The 13,802-nt window shown below is 40.6% G+C and overlaps 1 protein-coding gene across 1 annotated transcript in view; it reads left to right on the forward strand.

Moving 5' to 3' along the window:
- Prex2 (phosphatidylinositol-3,4,5-trisphosphate dependent Rac exchange factor 2) overlaps positions 1-13,802 on the forward strand; it is a 280,846-nt gene that overhangs the window by 249,371 nt on the left and 17,673 nt on the right. The gene's annotated exons all lie outside the window — the stretch shown is intronic.

A 13,802-nucleotide genomic window follows, 5' to 3' on the forward strand; every position in this document is an offset into this window, starting at 1 on the left:
ACATCATACAGTGAGGATGTCTGTTTTGGAGACAAGAATGAATCGCAAATGGGCAATATAACAGTTACTAAAATTAGAAATACTAACAAGGATGAAAACACAACAAAAACTACCATACAAGAAAAATATAACTTAGGAAATCCAAAACTAATGAGTAGGATTCAGAGGGGAATCGATCGTTCAGAACATCAGGTCTGGAGCATTCCATGGAGCTGATGTTTGAACTGGGATTATAGCACAGAAAGGGGAGAAAGGCCATTCAAGGCAGCAGCCTCTGTAGTCTGTGTTATTTCATTCTGATGGGATATGACCAGGGTCTAGCATTGAAGTCCAGTACAGCATGATCTTATGTTTGAAATATGAGTCAGTTTCTCAAGGCATATTATATAATCTTTTTATGAGCAGAGAAATAATCCTTCTGATAACTTCCTGTCAATTCCGGCTGTAGCCATTCATTCATTCATGATTTGACCTATGTGAGTTCACTGAGCACTGGTTGGGTATTTACACGGCTGGATTTACTGTAGCAAAGAAACACAGGTCTGATTTGCATATAGTGTACATTGCATTGTGGGAAATGAATGATAAAAAAACAAACAAATGCATTGTGCTGCAGGTGGAGTAACACCAAGGAATGGAAGCCAGAGTAGTAGAAGTGGTCAGCATAAGAGAAGGGTGTGCTTTCTGAGCGCTAGGGGGCTCTTGTACGACCTACAGGAAAGGAAGATCAAGTTGTTGATCCACTTGTCTCAAAGACAGAGCCTCCCAGCCACCAGGAGAGGAAGAACAAGAATCCTTTGGTTGGGTATGCCTGCTAGGTTCAAGGAATGGGGGAAAAAAAAGGTCATGGGTCATGGTTGACCTGACAAGATGGCATCACCTTGACTTTTTGTGCTTTTGCCTTCCCTAGTTCATGCTCATAGTTAGCAGAGAACTAGAATAAGCAATCACATTCTAGTAACTCTGTATCTGGAAATGTGTACTCTTAACCACTGTGTGAAGTTATTGAATTCTATCTGCCTTTTAATGCTAGCAAGCATGTGCCAGTGTCCAAACTGCGTTCACAGACATTCGATGATTAGAGTTTGGTGGGTGTTGTACGAGCCCAAGGCCAACATTACCCAGCGATTTCACAGTTTCAGTCTTCATTGAGTCTGATGTTAGAATCCTAAGTAGCACTGAAATTTTTTTAAAGTATGATTTTCTCCATTTTTACAATTAAAGATCAGTAATGGCTTGGGTAATTTACTTTAGAAGATACGTACTAAACTTTTGACAGGTGTTGAATTTAAATGAAAATTGTGTTTTATTTTTATATTATTTAGAATAACAAGGGACTTTCATATAAATTTTACTTTTTTTTTTCTGTGAAGAACTTGCTTAGATTTTTTTCCCCCCAGGAGGATAAAGTATGTGCCAATTTACATTGGCATTCAAATTTCCACAGAAGGCTGTTCCTAAAATAATCCTTTAGTAATTCTAATTCAGGAGGCTAGAGAGGAAGCTGAGCAGATCCACATCTGCAGGAAGCATTAAACAAGGAAGTCTGCAGTCAGGTTTCCACCGAGAGGACAAATTCAGTGTTAATCAAATATTATACAAGATACTTCTAACACTTAATTTTAAAATAAAAAGTGAGAGATAGTCCAACTATATAGTATCCACTTGAATTTGCTTTACTGCATTTTTATTTATTGGGTAAAGGGGGTGTCTAAATATTATTAGGAGTAAGAATGTGGGTCTTAGAAGGAGATGCATTAGCATTGCACCTACATGTTTAGTAATGCATATGCACGATTAGGAGAAAGGAATTTAGATAAATTATAAAAATCTCATAGCACTTAGCCTAGCTTTGTCTTTATTGAAATTTTCCCAGGGTACCAATTCGTATCCCTTGATGCTCAGCTCTGCCTCTCCTGATTCGTAGCTTCCCATTGCCATTGAAGTGACCAGGGTGGGTTATTTTTAAGGTGAGGGCTTGTCTTTTAAAATGTATAAATATAATTATAGATTATTTAGTAATGGACATTTTTCATGCCCACATTTTCCATGTTGAATCTTCTCCTGATTTCAAGTTCTACACATTTGCACTTTGCTTTGTTAGTGCATAAACTGTCTTAATAAGAGTTGGTTGCATCCCGTGGAAAGTGGGTGAGTTCACTGGAATGGGTTGTTATGGTTAGGCTAACTGCTTTGGTTCTCTGGTTTCTTGCCCATCTACCTTCAGTAGGAGATCGTGCAGCTAGAAGGGATGCATCAGATGGAGGCTCCTCAGCCTTGGACTTCATCTTCTGTCTCAGTTTTAAGAACTAAATTTATTTTCAATTACCCTATCTCATATATTCTGTTATAGCAGTATAAGAGGCATATTTTTCCATCATCTGTCTTATGTACCATTTAATCTTGAGTCTCCGATCACTCATTAATTTCTTGTGTAATTATTACTCTCTCTTTCTGCCACTGCACATAACGCTGGCACAGAGGCATCCTTCTACATGTTACTGTCTCTTAAGTTAAAATATAAACACCTTTTAGTTAGAATTACTGTATTAAAGAATTTAAAGCTTTTTGGTTAATGCATTATAGTTCACTCTCCAGAAAAAATTATCCTCAATAGAACTCAACAAGTAGCGTGGCTTGTCTTGCCTTTCCTTAACCTCATCCAGGGAGGGCAATGGAATTCATCTGCACGCTGTTCTTAGTAGAGATGCAATTACGTATCTGGAGTGCTCTAATTTATACTTCTTTGCTAACACGTTAAAGTACTTGCTGTGTTATGAATTTCCTTTCCTACAGAGACATATGTTACTTTTACTGTGCTGTTACCTGCCTCGTAGATGAAGTTATTTTTGTTTTCCAAATGGAACCTTTTAATGGTATTGAATCAGCTCTGTGGCTTTTTGAGTTCTGTTTTGTACCCACGCCAGTTATTTGTTACAGGCAATCAAAGAACTTGGGACTGCAACTGAGATCTAAATGTTTCTTTTATTTCTTACTGCAGCATCCTTCCATTTAGTGTGGTTGGTTAATTTGTTTGGGCTCGTTAATCCCACTCCTGTTTAATAGCTACCATTTCTCCTTTAACAAATATAAATCAGTGCCTTGCAAGTGTTACAAAGCCCTAAATATGCCTCTTATTGAGTCTACAAAGATACTTTTCTCTTCTACTTCATTAGTGTCTGGGAACCCATGAGTAGAAAGCTTCCTGAAAGAGCCCAAGATAAATGTTTAAAAGTTTTCTAGCAAAGGCAAAGATTCTGGGATCATAGTGTGCCTCTTTAGGGACTTGTCTTTATTCTCGATTTGATCTGATTTTTAGTAGTGAGTGATGCATGATACTTGCATCACTTGGTGTGGTTGTGCCAGCAAATGGCAAGTGACTTCAATACAGGGCTAAGGACTTGACTAGCCTGGGCTGTGTCTGATCAAATTCTGTGAAAAGGAACAACCTTTGTCCTCATGATTTCTGGTGAGATTGAATTTCTTTAAGAATCAGGCCCTCCATTTTCAGCTAACATCCCTGGCCTTTCCTCAGTGGAAATCGGCAGCTAAGCTCCATCATGATCCTCCTTGTGAAGAACTGCCTACGAGTGTGAGAGGAGCACAGTGCATGCCAGGGCCAGCTGCTTGCCATTGCTAAAACACACAATACTGACGAATTTCCCTTTGCACACACAATAAGCATCTGACTATTATAATTATTAGTTATAGAATACGTGCTCGTGCATGCATGAGCATACACATAAAGACTTAGGAATCAAGCTTAAAAGAATCCATTTTCAAAATGTATTTATTAGTAGCCAGTTAGGAAGTTGAGATGCACTTTCCTTGTTAACATTTCAAGAGTTGCTTGGAGTCCCAGGGTCATCCCCTATCCTATACCCACCAACAAAAGCCCATTTAAGTGATCACAGTACAGGACCCAAAATACTTGTTATAATTTGTTAAGAAAAAAAATAATCCAGAAGGTGAAATACAAAAACAACTTCAAAGAAACCAGTATTAGCAATGATACCAGCGGAATAGTTTTCATTTCAAACAGAGATAAACACTATGGTGATAAACAGTCACAAAAGCCCTCACCAGGGAACGCCAACTTACATTTCAACAACCACTTTGAGCCTGTGAAGGACTCTTTCTTAGTATATTCTCTTCTGTTATTAATATGACATCAAAGGGCAAATTGACAAATAGGCTCAGATTAGGTAATGTAGATGCTTTGAAAGTAGAACATTCAAGGTAACCTGACTTAGGTAATCATAGTGTCCCGAGAGGCAGGCAGCAAAGCGTCGTCTGTCCTAACTCATAAAGATATAAAATAAGTCAGTGTCTACTCTGGGGTTCCCATAAAAAGTGAGAGTCGATGTGTGAGACAAGTAAAAAGTGCTCCATGAGTAAATAAAAGTTTCAAATGTATCCATTAATATTTGGATAGAAAATACTTTAAGGGATTAATAGCAAGATTCGGGAAGATGTTTGAATATTTAATCACTAAAAGGTGGTTAAATGAAAGATTCCTTCTTAGGGAGAAGAAGAAATTTTACAATTCTCTAATCGATATTCTCCAATAAAGAGTCTCTAAAAGACACTGTTCTGGTAAAAAGATTGGTAGTGCTGCCTTTTTATAACTCAGGTGTTGATGTGTCTCACACATTCTCATCCTAAGATGTAATTTAAGTATTACAGAATTTTACAGTAAGCAAAGAAAAAGAGAGATTTCTGCTGATCTGGTAGCCACATAAATAATACAGGAATATGTACTCTCTTAAAGTAACAGAGGAAATTAGGTATTTCACACATGATAGCAGATTCATGTTTTCATACAGGGATGAAGGAAGCAGCTGTTTGCCATGTAAACATGCTCATATCTGTAAGTGATGCCACTGTTTTACTGCCTAGACTGACTGCCTTTACTTGATACAAATCTTGAAAATTAATGCATGACATTAATTGATTTTGAAATGCCTATTATTTTCTTAAGATTAGATGTAGACAAAGGTTTATTACATAGGGGTTCTGAGAGTGACATCTTACTGCAAGGATCTAGTTGTGACATCATGATTCTGGTGATGTTTGTAACACAATTCTAATTAGTTTTATTAAATAAAAACCTGGATATTAGGGATATCAGATATTAGGGAGTGAAAACTGAAAGATCAGAGAAGCAGAGCAGCCAGCTACTAGTTCCATACTCTACTGAATCCTCAGACCAAATGGGGCAAGATCCCGTCTTTAGAATCCTTAAACTGAATGTTTGAGCTCCTGTCTCCTCCCGCCTTACATTCCTCTCTCTGTCCAGCCATATCACTTCCTGTCTCCTCCTCCCTAGTGCTGGATTACAGGTGCGAGCCACCACCGCCTGGCTGTTTCTCTTTTAGACTGATTCAAATCTCTTATAGCCAAGGATGGCTTTGAACTCATAGAGATCCTTCTACCTCTGTCTCCTGAGTGCAGCAATTAATGGTGTGTGCCACCACTGCCTGGCCTCTATGGCTAACTCGTGTGGCTAGCTCCATACTCTGAATTTCAGGCAAGCTTTGTTTGTTAGAGCCCAAACAAAATATCACCACAGGTGTGGGTCAAATAGGCCTTAACTTTAGTCTATGTAAAATGATACTTTTGCATAGAAAAACTCTAAATGTATTTGTAAGTCCCCTCAACCCTAAGACCTTACACTCCCTCTCTCTTGGAAACGGGACAATCACCCACACACACACATGCTGGACTGCTCATCCTCCTGTGTCCTTGTGAATAATCTTCAAACATAACTCCATTCTGGGAATTGAGGCAAAGACAACCCACAGATGTTGACTCCGTTCCTGACACAGGAACTTTGATTTAGTCACTAGAACAAGGTCAGGAAGGCCACAGATGCTCTCCTTTTATCTCACCTGACCACGCAGCTATTCTCCTGCCCTAGAATAGACCAACCACTGCTAGTAACACTTTGAATAAGACAATCCAATAAGTTGAAAAACAATCTACAGGTTCCCCCCTTGTGTCTGTGGCTTTTTGCTTTAAAAGATGGACTGTAACAGCTATCGGATGTCCTTCATATCCTGAACCTGAAGGGCCCTGTCATGACAGAATAAAAATCCTTGCTTTTGCATCAATTGAGGTTATGTGAGTGGTGTCTGGAGCAACTCCTCCCTGATGTTTGAACTTCTAGTCCAACAGCATAACGACTTGTCATCGTTAAAGTAAGAAGAGTCTAAGTAACTGTGATGTGCCTAACATTCCCATGTGAGTTCTGGCATCTACAGATGGAGGAGCCTGCAATGTTGACATACAAGGGCATCTCAGCTCTCGAGAGAAAGTGTGTTTTGCCTTCTTGACCTACTGGAACTGTAGCCAGTTAGTTAGATCTTCCCAACTACAGCCACAGATGCCGGTGCCCCCTAGAATCCTCACAACCACAGCCGGGGCCACAGCTGGAGCAGCCCAACCATATCAGTCAAAGACCAAAGCCTGCGTATTTCAGAAAAGACAGGTAGGCCCTGTGCACTGTGAAGAATGAATACAATCACTCAAGATGATTGCAGCCCTGTGGCTAGTAGTGGTACATGCCTTTAATCCTAGCACTCGGGAGGCAGAGGCAGGTGGATCTCTGAGTTCAAGGCCAGCCTGGTCTAAAGACCAAGTTCCTGGAGAGCCAGGACTACACAGAGAAACCCTGTCTTGAAAAAAGCAAACAAACAAAACTAAAACGAAACAAGAAGATAACACAGAGAATTTCCAAGAGTCTGTGTTGGAAGTTGTAGTCGAAGGTGTCATGATCTTTAATGAGAATTTCATGGTTAATTCCTTGTGCAGTGCTGGAAACATGCCCGCTTCACCTCAGTTGCTGTTGTGGCCTTAAGACTGGTAGAGCAGAAGTGGTGCAGTATTGGGCTTAGCGCTGCTGTCAGGATCTCCCCCTAGCTGATGCTGTCATTCCTGCACTCTTCTTCCTTGGCTGTCACGGGGCTGTGCTCTGCCTGCCCTGTCATTGCTGATCCATTAGCCTTTCAGCTCTCTGATGATCAAATTGAGATATCGCCACATTTCACCAGGTCTCTCTGTTTGACAAGGGCCAGGTGATAATGTTGTTAACCTCGCCAGATACCCAGAGGTTGTCTCTAGAAACAAGTATTGCCCCAAGTTGAGTTTGTTTGGAATTTTTTCCCCACACAAAAGTGTGTTTTGGTGCTTTATAAGGAGAGGGGTTCTGTTATGTAGGTACTGGCTTTCCGGAATTCCCTGCGACTTGTGTTAATTTTATCGAGTTTTTCGTTTGTGACAGAAGCATTCCTCAAGGTTAGTGGGGTGAGAAAGATCAACAGGTCAGCACCCAGCCTTTCCATATTAATCTTGCAGCAGCTCTGACTGCGGAGAACCATGGCAGCCACTCAGGGATCGATCTGTGTTTAGCATACCACTTCTGCCCCCAGGTGTGCAATTTTCCTCGATGTAAGGTAATGAAAGCAAGGAGGAAAGAAAGAGAGGAAGCCCTCCAACAAGAACAAACTGGTTTCTTCAATCAGGTGCTTTGCTCTGCCTGTCAGCGACTGCGCAGCGATGCTCTGCGCGCCGTGGTTAAATACAATTAGAGGCTGGGATGAGTGTGAGCAGGGTAGGAATGGCACGCTTCGCATAGAACAGTGCCTTTCATGCAGCAGAATGCTGTTCCCTGCTAGAAAGGAACATGCCATCCCTGTCTGTTTAGTCTGTCTCGATTGCTTTACAATCGATAGCCCTGAGTGTGCTTCAGGACGCCTTCCCATCTAATCATAGGCACATTTTAGGACGACAAGGTCTACATCCATCGAGAAGCCATCTGAGCTTCCTGGATTCATCGCTCCTAAAACAATGCATATCAAATACAAATGCCGAGCCCAAGATTGTGGGTGTTGAATTATGGATGGTGGGAGCTCAAACCCTCTAAAGGCATTAGCAATGTGATATGAATTTCATGTAGCTAGAAGAGTCTTGGGTTTCGAATTGGAAAGAGTTGGATCCTGTTCCTTACTTGCTATTAAAGTAAGTAAATGGTTGCATAACCTGATCTCTTAGAGCCTCCTGGATGAGGCGGCAGTCATGAGTTCCTCCTTATAGTGGAAGTGTGAACACTAAGTGAGCAACGTACATGAACACCACCGCACTGGCAGAGGAACTAGCAACTGCAGCCATTCTGATTGTTCCAATGAGACCTGTGATTTTGATAGTAAATTCATCCATCTCCTTACTGCTGAGTTATATGAAGCACATCTGACTGGTTTTATGTTTGTTTGTTTGTTTCATTTTTATGGTACTAGTGATAGACCCAGCTCCTCGTTCATGCTGGGCAAGCGCTCTGCACTGAGCTTGTACCCCCAACCCACATAACCCCAGCGGCTTGAAATGACTATGTCAACCTGCCAAAATAGAGAAAATATGCAGGAACTCTCAGAAGTCACAGTAAGGGTTCATCATAAGCAAAGAGGGGTAGGTACACTAAGAAACAGAGAACACAAATGTCAGACCTTGTTAGTGCTTTTTTTTAGAACCCTCCCTTGGTGTCTTATAGAAAGTCACTGAAAACAGCAAAAGAGCCCCCCTTAAATTCAAGCAGAGGAAGTTTTCATTCCAAAAAAAAAAAAAAACAATGAGAATAAAGACAAAAATTTAGGACATGAAAAGAGGCAGGTCTTAACCTGTGTTCTCTCATTGATAATATAGCAGGCTACCTGTAAAACTTTACTGTGAGGGCTCTGAGGGAGCCTGAGAGTCTCCACCTTCTCTGCATGTATTATTAACAAGGGAGCCACCCTGGGAAGCTGAACTGCAGCAGTTTTTATTCAGAAGGGTGAAGAATAGCCTAAAGGTTAGGTTTTTTTTTAATTTATAGTTTTTATAATTTCTTTTATTTTTTTAAAGAAGAAAACAAACATTCTTTTTCATTTCCACATACCAATCCCAGTTCCCACCTCTTCCTCTCCTCCACTTACCGTCCACTGCACCCCCCATCCACTTTTCAGAGAGGATAAGGCACATTGCTTTGGGGAAGGTCCAAGGCCCTTCCTACTATATCTAGGCTGAGCAAGGTATCCATCCAAAGAGAATAGGTTCCCAAAAAGCCAGTATAAGCAGTAGGGATAAATCTTGTTGCCAGTGGCCCAGCAGTCTGCCCCAGCCATACAGCTGTCACCCATATTCAGAGGGACGTGTTTGGACCTATGCTGGTTCCCTCCGTGTCCAGCTGAAGTTAGTGAGCTCCCATTAGCTCAGGCGAACTGTTTCAGTGGGTGTCTCCTTCATGGTCTTGACCTCTTTGCTCATATTCTCACTCCTCCCATAGCTTTTTAAGGGAAGTGACTCAAAACAGAATAAGTAGAGGTTGCAACTTCATGTGGAAGCTGTATTATAGCCAATGAGATTTATTCAAGGCAAGCTTTTCTCAGAAGTAAGCATATAAAACTAATTAATCAATATACTTTAATATTTATGTTTCAAGTAGAAAGGAAGTTTACCCAGAAATGTTAAGCAACAGATAAGTATAGGGGAATCGTGCTTGGAGCTGGAGAAAAGGAAATGAAGCCAAGTCTTTCATGTATGTGCTATAAAGGAGCCAGTTATTGATTGACTTTGCTAATATCTATTTTACTTTCAATGCATTTGTCATATTTCTGAATAGATTTAAGGAGTGGATCCTTCTTAGAAATAGGTGCCAGGTTCCGACTATAACAAGATGGATCCTTTTAGGAATACATGTGTGCATTAAAAAGTGTGCACTGAATGCTTGCTGAGTTCCAGGAAGCAGACTACGACCTAGGAAGCCTTCAGTCAACACAGAGAGCAGGCCAGCCAGTGGTCACATTGATGAAATCTGATAGTTGTTGAGACTGTACTGTATGCTCTGTGATAAGTAATAAGATGTGTTATTTTATGTAAATAATATGTGACTTAAACCCAGTCCCACTGTCAGCACATGAGGAGCAGCGTGTGCAGACTCGGGGGCTCGTGATTATATAGGTCAGCTGTACAGGTGAGCCTTGTAGCAGTTAGCAGAAATCAAAACTGTGTTAGGAAGCCCTTATACCTCATCAGAAGACCCCAGAATCCTAAACCATTCACATAGTTACATTTCCATTTGCACTGTAAGAAGACCACCCTCTCAGTGGAGGAAACCAATGAGAAGAGGCCAAACAGAGGGTCAGGGTGAGGGACCAGTGCAGACAAGAGATAACATTAGCAATACAGCTAGAGAGGGAGGATTCGAGCGTTGGTTCAAGACAGGAAGTGAGTAGGATGCAGTTCCTTAGTGAATGCAGTAGTCCATTGCACACACTCATTGATCTCCTGCGAATGGACAAGCTAAACTTAATAACATGGGGTTTGTAATAATACACTGCTTTTAATGGAACTATAAAAGATCATCACCATCACTAGACAATCACTTTTGGGAAGTTGTAACATTTACTCCAAGGCAGGGTTATGAAAATGGCAAGATTAGGATCGCATTTTAAAAGTCCTTCTACCCTGTGTCTTTAATAAATTAATTCTTGTGCCTCCTTTTTCTTCTTTCTCATCAAACTGGCAAATCTCTAACATATCTGTTTCATATATTTCTTTTTTTATATAGTCAGAAGAAATAGGTCATAAAATTGTACAGGAGAAGGAGACTTAGAAACTAAACGTGGGCACTTACATCTTTCTCACAGGTAGAACTGTATCTTTAGTTCAAATGTTGTTAAAAACTAATGAGTCAGAAGCACACCTGATGCTCTGGATGGAGTGTGTGAAACAAGGTGCTCAGCAGCCTCTCACAGCTGCTAACAGAAGGACCCTGGTGTCTACCAGAGCAGCTCATGTTCCAGTGCGTTGCACCCCATCATTATCTAGGGGTTGATATATGTTGGGCATTTCTTTTCCGTGATTTGAATGCTATGAAGATAACTGATGCTTAAGAAAGCTGCAACGAGAACCCAGGCAATTAGCTTCCTAATAATGTGCTCCCAATAGTCACGTGAACAAAGTGACCCAGCTTTTAATTAAAGGAGACATAACCAAGACTCTCTCCCTGAACGGGGGAAATGATTTCATTTTCTAGGTTCTAAATCTGTAAGATTCTAAATATGAATCAAAAGCTATATAAGACATAATTCATATGAAGAATTTTTATTAAAATAGTAGTTTCCCCAGGGTGCCCTTATCAGGTTGTCAGGGTGCTGTACCCCTGGAGAAGTCCCTCTTCCTTGTCTCTGCGAGTGAAGGCGGCAGCAAAGCTGTGAAGAACAGTGAAAAGAAACGCAGTTTATGATCATGGCATTGCCTTCTTTCTCTGAGCGAAACTCACGGATTTTCAATTACCCTGATTTCCTTTTGTATTCAACTCATTCAAATTAAGCAAGTGAATGCATGTGAGCATCAGGGTTAGCCAGTTTACAGAGAGTGTTTGTTAGGGGGGTCACACCTCTAAGCGACCATGTTCACAATCAAGACCAGTCAACACCTGCTCTTTTCAACTCAGAGGCTCCGACACAAACCGGTAGAGTCCAGCTATCTCTTTATCACCTACTCCATTTTTGTAAGCTAATAATCATTTAAATAACTTTCTAATAAGATCAAATTTATACAAGTGATGCCATTTTATAATTAATGCTCAAAATAGTTTTAAAAACAGAGCTCAAGTTACTTTCGAATCATCAGTACACATCTACAGACTCAGTGCCAATGATGTTCACAGCATAGGTTTTAGTTCTGAGTATGGAATGTCACACAGAATACAGGTTTTCAACTAGCATTCAATCTCACAGTTTTTCAAATGTGGGAAGAGTAAATACTAAGAACCTCTTTTTAAGTGTTGCATTTTCTGTCTTTAATTACTTAAAATATTTTTAGATGAACATATACATGATACTATTGTGTGACAGACTGTGGCTACAAATCTAGAGGTGTTTGTCATCAGCGCCTGGTCTTCAAGTGTCAAATTTGTCGTGTTGAGTCATAGTCAAAACCTGAATCAATCTCTCTGTCTCTCTGTCTCTCTCTTTCTCTCATAGACACACACACACACACACACACACACACACACACACACACACACCTAGTAACAAAAGCTTTTAATACTGTCTCTGAGAGACAGCACAAAATGTTTAACTCCAAGGAAAACATCACCTCTGTGCCTGTGTGCGCTGAGAGCAAAGGTGCTGGGTCAATAACCATTACTCAACACTGGCCTCACATCAGTCTCACTTGAAGTCCAGCTTCACTCATGTGGTCTGGAGGAGGTAAGCATCTCCCCATGTGTTCGTGGTACAGCATCTGCCCCAGAGGGACTGACGCACTGCAATTTGAATCAACATTAAATGAGTCAATAGACCTTGGAAGGTTTGAAGATGTAATTAGAATTAAACTGATTTTCCGTCTGTGATTATTATAAATGACCAAATATGCAGAAGGCCCTGAGGCTCTGAGAGACTCATTTTTATTTTGAAAGTCTAATTTATTATAAGTGTATCATGAAACATCTTAAATAGGAGGCATATTGCAAAAACTGCTGCATGGAAGACTGGCTGTCCAAAAACCTGAACTTAGGTGGTAATTAATACATGGAAATATAACATTTTACATTTAAGTCATTTTGAGAATCCTAGCTTTTCCTCATCAGTGAGACTTGGCTGAAGAAAGGCCCAGAATGCCATCTTCTCATTTGATAGCAGGGAAAAGAACAGTGGAGATGTGAGGGCCTGAAGTCAATGTCTTCTTTAAGAAAAATGAGAAGACAAAAAAGAAATGAAAGTTAATATTTATCAAATGTCAGAACAAGAACAAGTCAGTGGGGCAAATGATAATAAATATAAGCCTCACAAAATCTGGAATATGATATTATTGTGTGACCCAGTTCTGTTCTTTTGTTCCACAATTTTTATGACACTGCCTTTGACTGCCTTCCAAATTATGATAATTTTGTGATATAATTTTTCTATGAGGAGCATAGAAAATTTGTTCTAGCTTCTAGCATGACTGATCTAATTTGAAATACTGAGAGTTCAGAGAAGCATTTCAGTAGGAAAAATGTACTATTGCTAATGGCTTGATCACTTTTCGGTTGTTAATCTAAAGCTTTAGGAATTTCTGGAGCACACAGCCCAAACCGTGTCCTTTTGAAAGCTGTTGTACAGATAGCCTCTGGCTTTGAGCATTTTCAGCCTGCTTCGTCTGACAACACACACGGGCAGTCAAGACGAGCGGGATATGGGGGGTTGCATCACAGCCTCTGGTCCTGCATCGCTTGTGTGCAGTGTGCAAGCAGAAAAGTGCTGGAAGCCATCACTGTGCCATAATACTGCGAGACCCTAACTCCACATGGATGTAACTATGAATCATCTGAATAATCCTAGTCAAGCTATTCTAATGCAGCCTCTGCTAGCTCAGTTCCAGAAATAGCCCGCAGCCATGAACAGTCCACATGAGACTATACATTATGAATGAAGAAGCTGGGAAGTGGAGAAATTAACAGTTGGACCCCTTTGCAGTTAACACGTTTTACTTTGTGAATTTAAAGAAGAAAGCATGTGATGGTGTCAGTAACTGCTAGGCCCCCCCGAAGAACCTCAAAGCCTCATTTCCAGCAAGCAGTCCCCAAAGTGAAACTTTTCAGCATAGAACCAAGTCTGTTTCTGCTGGCAGCTAATGGTAGTTGGTGCAAAGTGGACACGTGAAAGTCGCCCAGAACAAATGAGTGAATCAAAGACACTCTCCTATGTGTTAGGTGCTGAGAAGAGGCTCAGTTGGTAACCTTCGTGCTGGGTGAGCATGAGGGCTCGAGTTCAACCCCCAAA

This window comes from Myodes glareolus, chromosome 16 (assembly GCF_982192425.1).
Source record: "Myodes glareolus chromosome 16, mMyoGla1.1, whole genome shotgun sequence".
NCBI classification, from domain to species: Eukaryota; Metazoa; Chordata; class Mammalia; order Rodentia; family Cricetidae; genus Myodes; species Myodes glareolus.